The 18,605-nt window shown below is 36.1% G+C and overlaps 1 protein-coding gene across 1 annotated transcript in view; it reads right to left on the bottom strand.

The window, feature by feature from the left end:
• Nucleotides 1–16,129, bottom strand: part of LOC129360430 (ecto-NOX disulfide-thiol exchanger 2-like) — a 179,717-nt gene extending 163,588 nt beyond the window's left edge. The window contains exon 1 of the mRNA XM_055030641.1: nt 15,966–16,129. The gene's annotated coding sequence lies outside the window, so the exon portion shown is untranslated. The remainder of the gene's footprint in view (nt 1–15,965) is intronic.
• Nucleotides 16,130–18,605: the final 2,476 nt, after the last annotated feature.

The following is an 18,605-nucleotide window of genomic DNA, read 5'->3' as shown; positions in this document are numbered from 1 at the left end:
CCCTCATGAGAAAGCTTGATCTTTCATTGAATTCTGCAGCATTCATTTCTTCATTAAATTTGAAATGAAAGGGATGTCATGATCAGACTGGAATAGAAAATAATCCATAGAAAACAAAAGGACAGTCTTCATTCTTTTATTTATATAGCACCAAATTATAAAATATACACATACACACACACACACACACACACACACACACACACACACACACACACACACACACACACACACACATATATATATATATTATATATATATATATGCAATTGTTTTAAGGATTTCAAATGGTGAGGAGATGATAAGCTTGTCAAGTCACTAGGTAACTACAAATATGTTGCTTCAAAGGCAAAGCAGCAGATGATAAGAAGTTACTTTTTAAAATAAAGTACTTTTTTTTGTGATAAAACTGTACAAACTGTAACAAAACATTACATTTTTCTTCCTGTAGCTGGATGGACTATTCATTTTCTGGGGTCTATGAATGTTGAGTCATATTGCTTTCATGAATATGATCAAATAAGCATGTTTTTCTGATATCATGTAGCCGTAGTGGTATGTAATATTCAAAGTACCAAGTTTGCAGATATAAACACTTATAGAATGGACTTTTGTCATTTTTATGTAATTATTGAACATGCTTTAGCCAAGATGACAAGCTGGAAACACTCACTCACATGAGGTTAACAGGTAGTTGGAGGCTTCCAAGTCAAGCAACTCAAATAAACAGGTGTACACAATTGTCAGCATGAAGACAGAGGTAAATCAGGGTCTACAAAAGAGAAAACAGCCCGACAGCAATGTGTGCTTTTCAGAAAGTTTCTTTTCACTGTTGACATTTACTTATGAAAGAAATTGGCAGTAAAGGAATTGTTAGTTTTCAGTCTCAAGGACACAAAATAGCTCATGGCTACTGTGTGTATTGAAAAGAAAATAACATATGGAAGGGTTTTATTTTGTGTGTCTTCCTATCTCTTAAATCAAACTTAAAGTCGGATGTAATTTTGTCGACAGAGAATCATATGGAAATTTGTTCTGAATAAAATGCAACATTAATTGCTCATTAAGTTAATCTCAAGCATCCTGATTTCCTTATACTCTGTGATGAGAGGAACCATTTCTGAAGACGCAGCACAAAGCAGAATAAACTCAACTGAAAATGTTTAAAGTTACTGAGACTGCCCATGTCCAGAGGGAACAAAAGTAGTACTCTGGCTTACAGAATTGAAATGAGATATAAACAATAATCCAAAATAAAATATCAACTATTAAATTTGGAAGACTGGATTTATGGATATAATTTAAGAAATCTGGGGTTTCCTCAAAAGCCACATCTTTGTTATATATCATTAGCATCTTGGTCACTTAGCTCTATATCAAGAGTAATAAAAACCAGCCAAAGTGAATATCTTTAAGCAGACTTTGAATGTAAGACTCCTGAAACATCACGTAAAGAAAGCATTTGCAATATTGCACATTCTTGTCAGGCACTATTAGGTGAAAATCACTCAGTCAGGTTTATTTAGTACCATATTATGTGCATGACATAAGAGCCACACAATCAAAACCACAAGAACATCATGAACAGCTCAGATTAAAGCTTCAAGTAAGACTCAGAGTAGTGTCAAGGTAGGCTCAGACAACATAAGAGTTTTATACCAAGAATAAGAAATCCAAAACAGCAGAAAGTGTACATTTAGACACCAGAGAAGAAGGAAAACATCATAATTTGAACTAGCTTGAGCTTTTATGGTCCTTGTACACGAGCTGCATCATTCATTATGAATACAGACCCATTGGCCAAGGGCAGCAGCAGAAAAAAATGTCTCAAACAAATCAGCTTACTACGAAAAAAGGAAGATACAAGGAGAAGGCAGGGTCATGGCAGGCAAAAATATCACACAACTCTAATGAACCATAAGAAATAACATTATTCAGCTTTGAAGAGCACAGATTTTGCTTGCCATGGAGATGATAGCCATAGAAAAGCTTCTCATATGTGCAAAACAAATTCACCCTGTAATTCAAAGATGATATTTAAAATATATAAGATTTTTGAAGTTCTTCTAATGAGATGCCAGAGAAAGTACAGACTTTTTCTGTGAGTTCAAAAATCTTCAACCCAGCATTTGAGTGACGAGACCAAAGCAGTTAGAACTACATTTAGACAAAGAACATTTTGCTTTGGAAGACAATAACACACAGCACAAACAGTTTCACACACATATGGTACTTCATCAGCTTCGAGACTCATTTCTATAGATTATTGAGCCAAAGAAGGCAACAAACGTCATCTTCATTTCCAAACTGGTTATGAATCACCTTGCTCAATGAGCAACAAGCATGCAAACTGAGGAAGGTTGAGATCTGTCAGAATAACCTGTGGCTCACCTGCTCAGCAAAAATGTGCCACATTTTTGCCTGTGAGCTGCTGGTAACTATAATTTCCTGAGGGAGTTTTCCCAAGGGATCAATAAAGTCAAGTCTAAGTCTAAGTCAAAGAGGCTATCACAGGAACAATTATTTCTCCTATAAATAACTGCAGTACAATGAATCTTCTTGGAGTTACAAGGACATTACATGCTCAGTTTGTGGACATCTTCCTTACATGCATTTATCATCAGCACACCACCACTTACATAATGATTTGCAATATTTTTTATGTGCTATTGTCATTAATAAATCCTCTAATGCACCACAGAAATGAGGACAATATGATGTCTTCTTAATCCCTGATTATTTGAGTGAAGAGAAAAAAATCCCACAGGCAGTGTGTTGCAGCACAGTAAATTCACTGAGGCAAAATGAGGCAAATCATGAATTCTCAAAATAACAATATTGTCAAGTTTTCTTCATGATTAGAGCCAATGTTCCCTTGATACCAACAGACTGGCTTACAGGAATCACAAAACCTTATGAAGAGTCATTCCTTTCAGTCAAATAACCTAATAAAGCTTGATGTAATAGCACACATGTAATGTTAAATGCAACCAGCTGAAATCTGCATTTTCTTACAGATAGCTTAGATATACTCTGCAAAAAATGTCAGTAAAAAAGCTAATTTTCAGGCATTCGCAGAAGAATCAAAGTACTTAGATTCGATTAGATCTTTTTTGTTTTAGAAAAAAGCATGACCTAGTTGCTTTTATGCAAGAATCCCAAAACCCAGGTAATCTACAGGACAAGACTCTGAAATATAATAAAAGTATTAATTTGACTTAGCTTGTGTTTTTTAATAAACACAAAATGTGTTGTCAGTTCTTAGGTAAAAGTGTACATTGCATATTTAATATCCTTTCTTAGCTTTCTAATTAGTCAGACTATCTGCTCCAGTAGCCAGCCATCAGTCAGCTGCTTCACAACTAGGGTAAAATTGTATCATTAAACAGCTTTACCTAAAGAAGAGTGATTGGAGGCACTCAATTACTCTTCTTTCTGGCAAATATAAATATTTCCAACCAGTTCAATTTGTATTTCATGAACCTAAGAAAAAGTGTGAGCATCTTCTTTAGCTCAACCAACTAGTAGTTCAAAGCAAAAGATTGTCAAGAGGCAGCTCTGCATTACTGTGTAAACTCACAGAAAAAGTCTGTACTTTCTCTGGCATCTCATTAGAAGAACCTGAAGCAGTTGGAATGCCCTGATGGAATTTTTTTTACAAGTTTTAAAACTATAAGTTTAAAAAAAAAACTTGGTACCTTGGTACCAGTGAGCGGTCAATGTCTATTAACATTTAAAAACAAACATGTTTTGCACCAAGAAAAGCCCTATGCTGTTCTTCACTCTTCTTAAAATAACAATACATGGTCCAGCTGTTATATTGCTGAAGGAATAGGACTTACACTAACCTTGTGTAACCCTTGCTGCCAGACCTAAAGCAGTCACAGCAGATGGCATTAAAAATACTGTAGCAAGAAGAAAAAATTGAGAAAATGATTCTTCTAGAAAGTCTCACAACTCAGCTGTTTCTCAAGATAAATACATATGTACTACTCAAGTACCAACAGCAAGAGAGGAATGTTTTTTCTTCTTTTTTAATAAGACTTTTGTTGTGTTCTCATTTTTATTTTTCTGAATTCCAACTAGAACAATTCTTTTTCACTTTATTCACTCAACCTGCTACTGTAGATCTGTCCATTGTCTTGTGAAGCTGCTTCACAAGACTTGTGAAGTTATTAGGCATGACTGCTGTTCAGGAGTGTAAAAAATGCATTGGAAGGATTGGACAAATCTGAAATACTGATTTTCTTGTTAAGTTAATGAAATTCTAAACAATGTCCCAAACATCCTTTGGATATTAAAATAACAGGAAGAATCAACACTTTGACACCTGAGATCTTTTCAGCAAATTCAACTGACTGAGGTCATAAAATAACTCAACTCCTGACCAAAACTCTTAACTACACCCCTTTCCACCCACACTCTCTTCAAAGTCCGCCTCAGACTAGCAAAGAAACCATTACCAGTAATGAGAATCAATGGGGGTGTTAAAAGTATTGGCAGTCCAGCGCAGGAGCTACTCTCTGAGCCATCTTTATTAGTGAGGGAAAAAGTGAGTGCTGCTCTCCGTTCTGCCTGCTCTAAAAGGCAGTGCATTGATCAGAAGGTCAGGCCAAGCAATGTCCAACCTCTTAATAGTCTGTGTTATTCCTCGTTCTCAACAGCTGTCAGTTATCTTCCAGGTAAACTGAGGTCAGCATCACCTGTTTCACAAAGTGTTAAAGGTTAAGACTCAGAAGGAAAACTGCCTGGATCATAAGAGGAAGAAATTAAAAGTCAATCTCTGAATTGAGCAAAAGCACAACACACTCTAAGCAAATGAAGCATAACCTATAATCCTCCACTATTTTCCTTCTATTGCTACAGTAGGTTCAAGAGCAGCGTACTCTCCTTACTCTGTACGTTATTTCATGTTTGGATGCACTAATATGAAAATCTGGTGCCATATAATGATTACCAATATTATATGTGGCTCTATATTTCTCTTTTTTTTTTCGAAAAAGGAAAAGAATACATCCTTTGCTTCAGTTAACACATGCCCGAATAATTACTACACAGCCAACCTTTCCGAAACACATTCACGAAGACTGAAACACACATAAAGTTGGTCAGGTCTGTCCACTTTTACTTAAGCTCCAATGTTAAACATAAACATCAGCCAATGCTAACGTTAATGCCAATATATCATGTATCTCTAATTTTAAGACTCTCATTAAAGTCATGTTGGTTTTCCACTGATAGACCAAATCTCTTCAATGGAGACGACTGCTGCTATCGACTAAAAAATGCTTGAGATTGAGGTTCACCTTCAAAAAGGACAACAATCAAATTGAGAATCTGTAGCAACAATTGAAAACTGACGTTTACAGATTCTCTTCATCCAAACAGAATGAAGTCAAATAGAGGAAAATATTATGTCTCTAAATTATACAAAAAGAATTTTTCACTCATTCAATTGTTGAATACAACTGCAAAGCAAATTACGTTCAAATGTAAAATAAACCCTGAAAAGCAAGAATCAGATCCCTTCCATCTAAGGATTATGTGCTGCTCTCTGTTAGTCCCTACAAATACAATCCAGTTTGTGGAAAATGTGAAAAGGGAAGGTACTGTAGATGCATTAAAAACATGCCAGGAGATATCTCAAAGTGGTTCACCACAACGATTCAGAATTAACTGAATTACAGTATTAATTAGTGTGTTTAGTATCAAAACACAATTATAGAAAAAATGACACATATTTTTGTTTTAAATAATTTTTTTATTTTATTTTTTTTAAAGGCCTAAATGGAAAGGGATAACAACTGATTTACAGTGTAATTCAAATATTTGATTTAAAAACCTGCTCTTAAGGGCAGAAACAAGTAAGCTCCTTTAGCTCTAAATGCTTGGCTTTGTCAGACAAAGCTCTGCCAGAATTGTATCCTGGCTTTCCAGCTGATGTCGTTTCAGATTGTTTTTGCCGCTAAGGAGCAATTTTTCATCAAAAAACTGCAGTGACAGATGAGAGTCTGTCAACGAAATCTAAGAGGATAACATGGCATTTCTGTTGAACTAGTGATTTAAACTTTTATTGTTTGGGGAAGAGCTGGCTGACGGCCAGCAAGGGATTTACCACTGGGAGTAAAAGAGATAGACGCGCAAGCTGAACAACAAAGATAAAAATATTTTTATAAAAGAAAAATTTTAAATGGAAATATTATCCAACAATGGAGTAAGCACCTTCTTGCCATAGTAGCCTTGCAAAATTAATCACAACTAAGTATTTAGCGTAATTAATAGGATTAAAACCTGCCATCGATGCCCTATAAATAACTGTAGCATTTATCTTTTTCAAAAATATGGCTTTTAGTAAAACAACTGCCCTGTCCAAAGGGATTTAGGAACCTTAGATGACTGGTTCTTTTGTACAAAACCAGGGAACAGTTCATAATGTTGATCAGCTCATGTATTTGAAAAGGTCAAGCATGTCTGAAATCTGTTTGGCATTATCAACACAACACCACTTCCAGCGCTGAATTAACTTCAGACGCATCCAGCACCTCTCCACCCATCAATGTCATTGCAGTCTCCAGAATCATTCAGGTATGAAATTAATTTACTTCACACCTTTTGCAGACTTCACACAAAATCAGCGTTCATTGAGATCTGATGAAGAGATTTAGCCTAAAGCAGCAATCGAACTAGACTAAAATGCCTGACCAATGGGAGCGATGAATTCTATTGTACAGACAATTTTCAACAGTAATTCAAATTGCCTGAGGCCAAAATTGGTGCTGTACTTCAGGTCAGTGTTTAAAATTAAAGGGAACCCATAAAAAGCCCACAGCTATGCCCTCATAGTGAAAACAATGAAGCACATTTACATCTATTTACTGTGAGTGCACTGCAAGGACATTTGAAAATTTAATATCTCATTTTAATCTTCAAAGTGGCAGACGTAGTTAGTTTGTTGCTTTTTGTTTTTCCAAGTCTCCAGACAAGAATGAAGAATATGCTTCTAGACTTTTGTCTAAGCCGGTTTTTGTGATTTTGTTGTAACTGCAGGGTTCACAGAATTAAGTCTTTCAGATGAATTTTAATTAATTAATAAGGAAACAGAAGTTAAACAAAAACCACTATGAGGAAGCACAATAAATTATGCTACTATGCAAACTAAATTTTGTGATTTACACAACTATAATAATTTAATCCAAGGATAAAGCTAAATCTACACAATTATTTTACAATTTTTAAAATCCCTATCTAGTATCAAGGTAATTTTATTTAATTCCTTGTTATGACTTAAAGGTCTCATCTCATCACTATGCTGGTATATAAGATATAAAAATCTAACTTCCTAATAGAAAAAGCTGAAGAGTCACCTAAGGTCACAGAGGCAGGTGCATTGATCGAAGCTTAGGGAGAAAAAAACACTGTAATCAACATGGCAGCATAATGGTTTCCTGAACCTAAGATATCAAAGGGGAGTAGTTATGTATAAAAAGTATCACTATGACAGTTTTCCTGACATTGTACTGAGCCAGGTTATGCTGGAGGTTTCTATCTCTTAAAGAAAGAAACTTTCTTTAAGAGAAGGTTTTGTGAAATGCATCCTTGAAATGAGGAACTGCTATGAAGTCAACGACAACACAAGCGATTGTCTACTATCGCTTTATGCTCATCCAGGGGTAAATGCTGCAAATCAGTGACTTGATGAATTCTGCTGAGTTTGCTTGGACAGAAAACATTAAAAACTAATTTACAGAATGGGTTGAGCTTACATAATGTACAATTTGATGTGATGCTGAATTGAAACAACTTTTTTTTCTAAAATACCTTTAGTATTGAGAAATAGTGCTGCATAAATAAACTGAATTGAATTATCAAAGCAGGTACAAATCAGCTTATGGTTGATACAAAATGCATGTGGCAAAAGGCTAGATTTCACACTCCCAAAAGTCCTGTATAAAATGAACAAAACTATAAATGTACAAAGTGGAAAAGGGAGAAATAGCCAATTGCCCTTGAGACAGAAGGCCTTAAATAAAAGGAAAAGAGGGGAAAACATCTTAATTTGCTCTAAAATGAAATATTGTATCAATTAAAGACCTGATACAGAAGCAGAAAATATGTTTCTCTTGAAAAACATGGTAATGATCGCTAATCTATGTTGGGCGGAGAAAAAGAGCACAATGAGTACCCATCACAAACATAAACTTCATGCAAGATAAAATTAATAACTGTTATTATGAGGAAAATGCTATTAACCAAGTCTGATCTCATTTGAAAAAAGAATAGTTTTTGATAATGTTTGAAGTCAATAGAAAAATTTCTGTAAAACTTTAGTACTTAATATTTTCTGCAAACTGCTTCAACAATGTATCCCAGAATAATATAAACCTGTACACTTAATTTATTCTTGAAGAAAATTCAGTCATCCCAGTGACGCACAATGACACAATATCCTGGATATGGGTTCTGAGCATAAAACACAGTCCACACACTCTCGTTGTCAAATGGTGAAATACTGACCATATGGTGAAATGTGGGCGTCCTGTTATGTTAATGCATTTTAATGAACTGCTTTAAGATGCAGAAGGAAATTGTTTTTCACATATGAAACATGGTCAACATCGATCATTTCACATATATAAATTGCTTCTCTGCATACACAGGTGGATATCCATTAATAAGCCTTAATTGCTGTGAATCCAACTTTAGCTGGTAAACATCAGTAACTAACTAAATATATATTCTAAGCAAGGATGAACATGTTAAGCTTCACTGGGTTTTCTTCAGTGGTTTCTATTGGCAGCAATTTGTTGTCAGTTGATGTACTAGTTATATGTGTAATTTCTAACTGATTGTGTGAATAACTGCAACAAACACCTCATATAGAGCAAATATACATCCTGCCAATACAACTCATCTAATAATTCAGAAAACTGACAGTGAAACTCTGGTAAAGTAATGTGTTATTCACTTTTGTTCATTTATCTACTATGAGATGTCTATTTACTTTAATTGTACTATAATTAAAATTGAGGGCAAAATAGCCATAGGCCTCACATTTAAAACTGTTAATTTTTTCTGATAGAAAAGAAGACAGACATCTAACAAAAGATAATAAAACAATATAAAATTATCAACTGGCTGGACATTACCATATATTCTGTAGCTGTTCAGCTTTACACTCTTCCCAGGCTCAGATTATGACAAAAAATATTTGACTAAAACTGTGTTAGAATCTAACTTTATTCTTGTTTCCTAATGTAATATTACAAGTGAACTAAATGCAAATAGAGATACCTCTTTTTTCTTTTTTTTAAGAAATACTGTGTAAGCCAGTAAAACAACAATAAGATATGGGTCGGAATATTTTATTTTGGTTGGGAGTAAAACAGACTAAAAATACAATATATTGTAGAATAGACAATACGTTTCCCTACCAGTGTTAAGACAGCCTTAACAGGTATTGGGAAAAATTTATACAAGCAAGCAGTAACATTGGCTTACTGCCAATATAATTCTTTGTGATGAATACTGAATTTATCCAATTTGATTACAAGAATATTGAATTATAGCTAAGATCAGTGAATATTTGATCTTCCCTCAAAAAATGCTTATAACTGAAAATTTTTGTACTTCATACACCAAATACAAATACATCTTAACATACATTAATACACACCGTGGAAACTGGATTAGTGCTACCATATGAGATAACATCTACAATCTTGAAGGTGCAGCCAATCAGTGCCAAGGGAAAATAATGGCACTCATGGTCTGGCTGCTTTGCAAACACAAGCTAGTAGCATCTCATGTAGCTCCTATATATTTCATCTTTACAAGCTATCTTTTATTTTGAACACTGCTGACAATAGGCAAATTTTTGGCAAATATTTTGGAGTTACATTTCACTGAAAATCCGTGAATAGGTCAATCCGTCAATAAAGAACCACAGACAGGCTGGGATCCATTTTATATGTATTGGATTTGTTGATAATAAAAAATAAGTGCCAAATTTGATGCTTTTCCTGCACTTTTTTCTCTTACCTATTTAACTATGGGGTTAGTGATTTAAATTGTTGTGCTCACTGAGCTGTTTTTCAAGGCACTTGGCTCTCCAGCTAAGAAATTGTTGCAGATATGGGCTATTGCGACATGTCGGGTATAATGGGTCTGGTAAGATAGAAAGCAGAAAAATAACATCTATTTGTCAACTTGTGTGCACGTTTCCCAAACAAAGCTCTGCACTTTTACAGCATAAGCAAAGCGTATCCCTAATATTGATCAGATTGTCCCTCTCTCAACATACTGCAAGTTCTTTTCATGTCAAATTACAACAATGTGTGTGCCACAGGCATTAAGAAAAAGTTGTAAAATAGATACTTCAGTCATTTGCTGCCTTTGGCATTTATGTATCAACAAGAGAGAGAAGAAACACAAAGAAAGGAAAGCGTGAACACTTAAACAAGTTAAGCATTGCAGAGACACTAACTGAAGAAGAGAATAATGATATGCCTTAAAAACATTATCATATTTACTATCAGGTGGTGGTTCAGATTTCCCAAAGGGAAACAAATGTGTTTATCTGAAAAACATGAAGTAAAAGCTTTGCCACAAAAGGCAGCAGTACCGTTAATTTGTTTAGCAACACGAAATGTCATCAGCTGCTAAACGAAGGATGCTTTAAACTCTGCATGTTCACCCACAATAATGAAAATGTGAAATGAACCTGTTGCAGATCAGATGACTGCCTTCTGGTTTGTTAAACCAGCCCCATGCAGTTAAAAAATACAACAGAGAGAAATGGCATTTTCAGTGACCAAATACATCAATAAAGAGATGGCTTCTTTTGGTGGTTCTGAAAATCTGAAGTTGAAAAATGTCATTAATATGAATCATTTAAAGCAGCGGCATTTTTGTGAAGTATATTTCAGAGGGAGATAAAACTGATCAAGAACTTATTAAATACATTTAATAAGTTTTTAATAAAAAATAACTAAAGTTAGTTATACAGTGATTCAGAACAGATGTGGAAATATGCAAACATTAGTTACATTCCAGGCCCAATAAAATAGGTCTATCAGGTACTGGTTCAGTTTTTATCCCCATTTCCATGACAAAACTCTCACTTTAAACTGGCCTGGAAAATGGATGTGGACAGCTAATGACTTCATGCCTCTGCAACAGTTCATGACATGAAAGGATAAGCCACCTCCTCTGATGTTCATTACAATCCACTCAGAACTCATAGGTGAGGTGCCCTCGTTCTTCTCTGTCCCAAGCTTTCAGTACGTCAAGCCCAGATCCATCAGAAGAGCAACACACTGGGTAACACTGGCCTGGGTGCAGCTCCTTTTGGTGCAAAGCAAGGTCACTGAACTACACACTGATGCAGGATCAATCAGACAGATTAATGAAGCACTACATGCTGACATGAGAAATATTGACAATCCTGTTACATCTGGGTCCTTCTGTCCTCAACAGGGCTTAAATAAGTCCAACGTGAGAGTAGACGGGTAAACTTCTGAACCTCATTCTTCATTTTATAAAGGATAAAAAAATGAAGCACATGTGGAACAAATAAAATTAGGATTTTGATTTAAAAAAATGGTAACTTCTGACAAAATTACACCTCTTTCTTAGCAGAATTAGGAATCATTCTCCCCATTATAACCCAATAAAGTAGATGACTCCTACTATTTAAAGAATAAATGCTTATTATCTATGTCTGCTAAGTGTATCTAGTCAAAATATCAAACATAATGTGCAGAAAAGCAAAAGGAAAGAATAGCTTATGCTTTTAACATTAATCAGAAAAACTAAATTTACCTTATGTGAGTATTTTAGAATAAAAGCATTGCTTTGTATCTGCTTAAAAGACTGAAATGTTCAGCAGTGCCTTGGAAACAGCTTCTTTACTTTCATTTCCAGAGTGCTGTACATCTCGTCTTTCACCTGTTCCCTTATTTTTAACTGACAGTTCATGAAGCTCATTCAATCTCATTTTTCTTTGAGATATATTTTTTCTGTGATTTTTTTATTCAGTATTCCTAAAATAAAAACCTACTGCAATCGTTTTGGTTATTAATTCTCAACTTGATTCTGTTCATTTTTTCTTGATGGCCCCTGTTTTTATTTATGTATAGATTATCTTCAAATGAGCCATAAAAAAAGAATCAAAGAAATAAAAGATACTTCATTTAAGGTCTATCACACACTAAACTAACAAAATAAATAAATTCTAATTAAAGTTGATCTATAAATGCTAATTAGCAGTAAAATATTATTTCCCCCAGTGCTGTTTCCATTGCTTCATAAAATAATCCATTACACTTGATTGATAAGAGAAAATATACCACTAAAACTCCACTACAGGTTTTCCTAATTACCTATATCTACTCACTAAATGCTGAAAGCATAAACAAAGTGAATCACTAGTGCAGGCTGTTGAAAACAGTAAATTCCATTTAGGACTGAACTACTGACGTGTGTGAAAAGTTTTTGCTGGAAAAACAGAGGCCGAAGTTGATAATTTTCAAAATAAGAGAAATTTCAAAATGAAATACTCCACAATAGAAATTAAAATGAGAACCTAACAGAGGTCTTGTGTCAGAGCCAAATAGGAGAGAGAAAAGCTCCATGCATTAGGTCCCCCAAATCAGAAATGCTTCCGATGACCCTGGCTGAAAGTCTAACAAGAAATGTACTCCTTCAGGGCAAAGTACCTTACATTCAGATAGATTGGATGGAGAACAGCTCTGAACATCCATTTTTTGGAAGTCTTGCAACAAACTCTTAAGTTGCATTTTGCTTTGGAGTTTCCATTCTAAACCATCAACTGATCTAAACCTTTCTGGATTTTGTCATGCTATACCTGACCTTGGTCTCAGTTTCAAGACTTGCAGTTTTCTTCAAGGATTATATAATTCCATCAAACAGCTCATACAAACATACCCACAGTATGATGCTGCCATCACTATGTTTAACAGGGGGGTGGTGTGTGACATTTCCCAAATATTAGAATCACAATGAAATTTATTTTAATGATCTAAAAAGTATTGCACAGCACTGTACTTGACCTTTATTCTTTATTTGAATTTAGTGGTCAACTTCTGTGTCCTTCATTAGAATTTACCACCCGATTTATCTAATCCATTAGAACCTAAATGCATTTTCTATTTAATACATAAAATAAATTAGAACCAAAGGTCCAACATTAGGTCATCTGAAAAGAATGGAAGTAAACCAAGCAACCCAAAAGGGCAGCAAAAAATTATCCACAACTGAACTCAAGAGTCTTTCTACACCAAATATTTGTTTTTAGGTTTACACTGACACACAGGATTGCTAAAAGGGAACAGACAGGAATGATGGGAATCCTTCCACAAATCCAGAGAGCCTCACTTCATCTTGGATTTCAAGTTAAACAAAACTGATGTGTGTTTAAGCTTGTGCAGCACAGTGTGCTAATACAACTGATTTCCGTTTGCAAGAAGCAGTTTTGCTGCATTGTTCGGGATTGTAAAATATTTAAGACTTACATCCAAGATGTAATCCAAGATGTAAGTCTTAAATATATGGCGACAAATCTGTAAAATAAAAATAACTTGTGCAGGTCCATGATTTTACCCAAGTAAACCTGTTTATTCAGATTTAGAGCAAATTGCAAGGATTTTCCCACCTCTACCTCAGATTCTGGTTGCATTTCTGATAGCAGGCTCAGAACAATTGGCATCCTCCTTTAATCAATGTGAGGATTAACCTTTTTCTATCAACGATGCCTCTCTATCCTAAGCATGGAGTTGAGAGCAAGGATTATACCTGGGAAGATGTGTTTCAGCTCATTACTGGGCTAAGATCTTCAGACCTGGATGACACGCCATAAATCAGCGGCATTAAGTTACCATTAATGACTCGGTAATCCTTCAAATCTCCCCAAGGAAATGCAGCTCATCATGAGCCTTTCTGGGAATGAGTGTTTTTGAAGAGGTGTCTACAATTATGATCCTCCATATTTTTAGAAACAGCTTCGTCACTCTTCTGTGCACAGCCTGATCTTCTAAACACTGAGATAAGTGCAATAATGGTTGTTATTATTTCCATATTGCCATTAAAGAACTCATCACACTTCCTCAATACATAATGTGTGTCTCACAAATTCAAGCCAGCACTTATATATTTTATATATTTTCCTTTCACTGAACAATAGAAACAGACACTGAAAAGAGCCACAGTGGAATGAGGATTTGAATGCACTAAAATATATTTTTTTTCACTAAGACTGCCATTCCTATCTCCTAAGATTAGGTATTTGGTTAAAAAATGTAACTGAAAACATTTTTCCATTAGGCAAAGTTTTCTTTCTGCATTTGTCTTGGCATGACTGAAGTAAACCATGTTGCATAAATCTTGTCGACATATATAATTAATTCTTTAAGCTAACTATTTATGCTCTAATACTACTTATATAACAAAAAACTTTTTGTTTCACTAAACAACAGTTTGTTTTCTGGAAAATAATAAAAATATTCCAATACATTTCTATTTTACTGGCAGAAAAAGATCCTATAAAGTAATAAAGCTCACAGAAGGGATACGTCAAACAAGCAATTTTTCATTGCTGGATCACAGTGTAGTCCTTTACAGTCAGGGAGGGTATTCACTATAGCTGTAGAAAAGACATAACTGAGAAAGAGAGCATTAGTCTCTGAGCTCCGTCTTAGGCCGTATGTTTATTATTAGTGATTTTGGCTGAATGCCGACATTGATCCAGACTCTAAAATTAGGCCTGGACATCTTCTACTGTCAAAACTGCAATAACTAAAAGTTGCAGGACACCAAACCTCAAGGTCTGGATTTGAAGACCTATGTAATTTAGGTCTGTGCTCTTGTAGTGCCAATGTGTCAAAATGAATATACTTTAAATTCTAGTTTTTCTGGTATATTTAGGGTTATTCTCCTGCTAGAATGTTAACCTGCATACCACTCTCATGTCATTTCTTCCAGGATTAGTCAAAATAGGGCAAGTGTAGCACCATCCTTCCACAAGGTAATTTTAGAAAATTTTGCACTTAGAGGTAAAATCATCACTTTCACAAACAGAAATATGTTGCTGATAGATAACGCAGACACCCACCTCGATTATTCGCAGAAAACCTGCTTTTTCATAGATTTTTTCAAAGCACATATCTGAAATATTTGCAAGAATACAGAGTTTTGGAAGCTGAAATACCTAGGTCCAATAATACTCAACATGGTATTGGCTTTGGAAAGCAGCCAATTAAGGGTAAATGCATTGTATTTTCCAATCAGTGTCAAGGAAAATAACATTTTATTTTTATTGGCTGTAACTCCAAAAGTGGAAATGAAGAAGATGTAAATATTAGTTTCTGTGGTAGCAGACGCATAGCATAATGCGGTTCTTCAATTTTAGCCAAAGCTTTTGACAAGCACTCCTAACTCACAGCTGTAATTTACAGATCTTGGGCTGTATTCACGAGTTGTTCACAATCAGAAAAAAAGAAACTGTTCTAAATGTCTTGCCTTCAATCATTTCAAAAGTTGCATCTCCCATGTATTGTGAAAAGTAAAAGTTGAAAACGATGGGAAAAAATTGCATCCATCTAGTTTCCCATCACTATTATGCCATCTATGTTCCTACTTTCTGAACACCTGCAGCATTTAGCTGTTAGCCTTCAAAAACAGCTTTCTCGCCCAGCATTCATTTATTATGCAAAAAGTATACTCTAAAAACTTAGCAGATGCCCTGATATTTATTCTAAAACAGGACCTACGACAGAAAAGCATAACAGCGACTCCACTTAGTTAACTTAAAAGTTATATAAAAGAAGTTTGAAGACAATTTGTGGTCACAAAACTCCATAAAAGAGAAAATTTGTGCATGTATTTATGTATTCAAACTCAACGGTAACGCCAAGGAAGTGACATAAGAAAGCGAAGAGAAAAAAAAGTACCTCTCCGAGGCTTGTGTCCTCTCTCATGCCCTCTGAGCTTGGTTTCCTACAAACGCATGTCTTAATGTGAAGTTTCTATTTCATTTATTCGCCGAGTTACTAGGTAACGTCTCTGTTAGCAACGAGAAACGTCAAACAATGGCGGAGCTGTGACAGGAGCGAAGTACGGGAAGCGGAAGGTCCACACGTGCTTTTCGATGACGTTGTGTTTTGGTTGGTTTGTTTTTGTATACGTCATATCAGTAAAAGGTACTTTCAAAATAAAAGCATATGTCCCAGTCCTACACTTTGCGTAATTAATAACTGGTAATCGCGTTTTTTACCCGAGCAGCTAAGCGCTGCGAAGGCCTATTGTTTTCCTATTGTTTATTATTAGGCCCGAGCAGCTAAGCGCTGCGAAGGCCTATTGTTTTCCTATTGTTTATTATTAGGCCCGAGCAGCTAAGCGCTGCGAAGGCCTATTGTTTTGTACTGTTTCTTATTATTATTACGATTCTCCCTCCAAATGAATTGGCTTTTTGGGGGCTTTATCATATTCAAAAACTCACCAAACTTGGCGGAGGCCTTAAGCCTGTTTTCAAATTTACGTATTTTAAAGTCGTCGCAAAAATTCCACAAGAAATGGCTCAATAGCGCCACCTAGAAATTTTCAAAGGACCCTTTGCTATTCACTTACTTCATCGTAGAGACATGAAATTTGGTACACTTGTAGAGCTCCCCAAGATGCTCAAAATTTACAATTAATGTCATAGTGCAAGTATCACAGGAAGTCAGCCATTTTGGATTGAAGGTCAAATTTTCACCCCATTTTTGCCGTTTACAGCCTTCGTATTTGATCGAACTCCTCCTAGGGATTTCGATTGATCGGCTTCAAACTCGGTCAGTCTGTTCATAAGGCATGTCCCATCTAAAGTTATCAAAACGGTGAGTTTTTTGAGTATGCTGAAGGGGGGTTAGCAGGGGTCAAAGTTCACCTACTCGCCGTAAAAAAATAAACTGCTATATCTCCTACACAGAAACTCACAGAGGCACCAAAGTTACTGTGATTGATCATCATCGGCTGCCCTACAATACCCTATGGTCGAATGATGACATCACTTAGGCCACGCCCCCTGAGAACAGGAAGTGTAATGTTTTACTGTGAACTGTCGCTATCTGACCCCTTTGACCTCATCAACATGAAACTGTGCCCAGACACAGAAAACATGTTGGTGTATTGAGGATTCCAACCCCGACCAGCTTCGATGGAGCAGGTGGGCGTGGCGGCGTGGCGAAGTGACCTGTAACGCCATCGCCATACGTTTGGCTCTCAATTCCACATTTTTGGGCCCAGCTGCTCCAATTTCACAAAGATGGACCCTCTCTCTCCCCGACAGGAATCCATCACAATATTTGGTGGGTGTGGCCTAATTTCTCTTTAGCGCCCCCTAGAACACTTTAAATGATCAGCCCCAAGCCATGCTTTAACCTACAATTACGAAACTTTGTACACGTGTGTACCTTGTCAGGACTTACAAAAAAGTCTCTTGGAGCCATGGTCTAAACCCCACAGGAAGTCAGCCATTTTCGATTGAAGTTTGGATTTTGACCCATTTTTGCCGTTTACAGCCTTCCTATTTGATCGAACTCCTCCTAGGGATTTTCATTGATCGGCTTCAAACTCCGTCAGTCTGTTCATAAGGCATGTCCCATCTAAAGTTATCAAAACGGTGAGTTTTTGAGTATGCTGAAGGGGGGTTAGCAGGGGTCAAAGTTCACCTACTCCCCATAAAAAATAAACTGCTATATCTCCTACACAGAAACTCACAGAGGAACCAAAGTTTGAGTGATTGATCATCATCGGTCTCCTAGAATACCCTATGGTCGAATGATGACATCACTTAGGCCACGCCCCCTGAGAACAGGAAGTGTAATGTTTTACTGTGAACGTTCGCTATCTGACCCCTTTGACCTCATCAACATGAAACTGTGCCCAGACACAGAAGACATGTTGGTGTATTGAGGATTCCAACCCCGACCAGCTTCGATAGAGCAGGTGGGCATGGCGGCGTGGCGAAGTGACCTGTAACGCCATCGCCATACGTTTGGCTCTCAATACCACATTTTCGGGCTCAGCTGCTGCAAACTCACAAGGATGAATATTTATCCACTCCCCGACTAGAATCCATCACAATATTTGTAGGGCGTGGCCTAATTTCTCTATAGCGCCCCCTAGAAAACAGCAGTCCATAGGTTATGTTGTTATTAATTATTTAAATATACATTATTATAACTTTTTATATATATATAAGTTTATTTTGTGGGTTAAAGTACAAACATTCATTCATTTTTGCTAGAAATAATACAAACAAAGTCATTCAGCAAAACTTATGACACAGCGAAGTAAGAACACACTGGGGTCAGTGTTGATGGAGTACCACTGGCACCTTGTGGCGATATACTGGTACTGCTAGTGCAATACCAGTATTGCCCCAGCAGGAGGCAGTGGTACACCATCAATGAGAAAACAGATCGACGCTACGTAATAACAGTCAGCCGGCGACAGCTGGAGCTGCGAAGTTTTCCTGAACATTTTGCCTGCTTTTTGGAGCCACAGAACTGGACTACGCTCAACATTTTGCTTGGATTTTGGAGTTGCAA

Source organism: Poeciliopsis prolifica, unplaced genomic scaffold (assembly GCF_027474105.1).
Source record: "Poeciliopsis prolifica strain line A6 unplaced genomic scaffold, Auburn_PproV2 SCAFFOLD006, whole genome shotgun sequence".
In the NCBI taxonomy this organism is placed as follows: Eukaryota; Metazoa; Chordata; class Actinopteri; order Cyprinodontiformes; family Poeciliidae; genus Poeciliopsis; species Poeciliopsis prolifica.
This window is presented reverse-complemented; position numbering and strand designations above follow the sequence as displayed.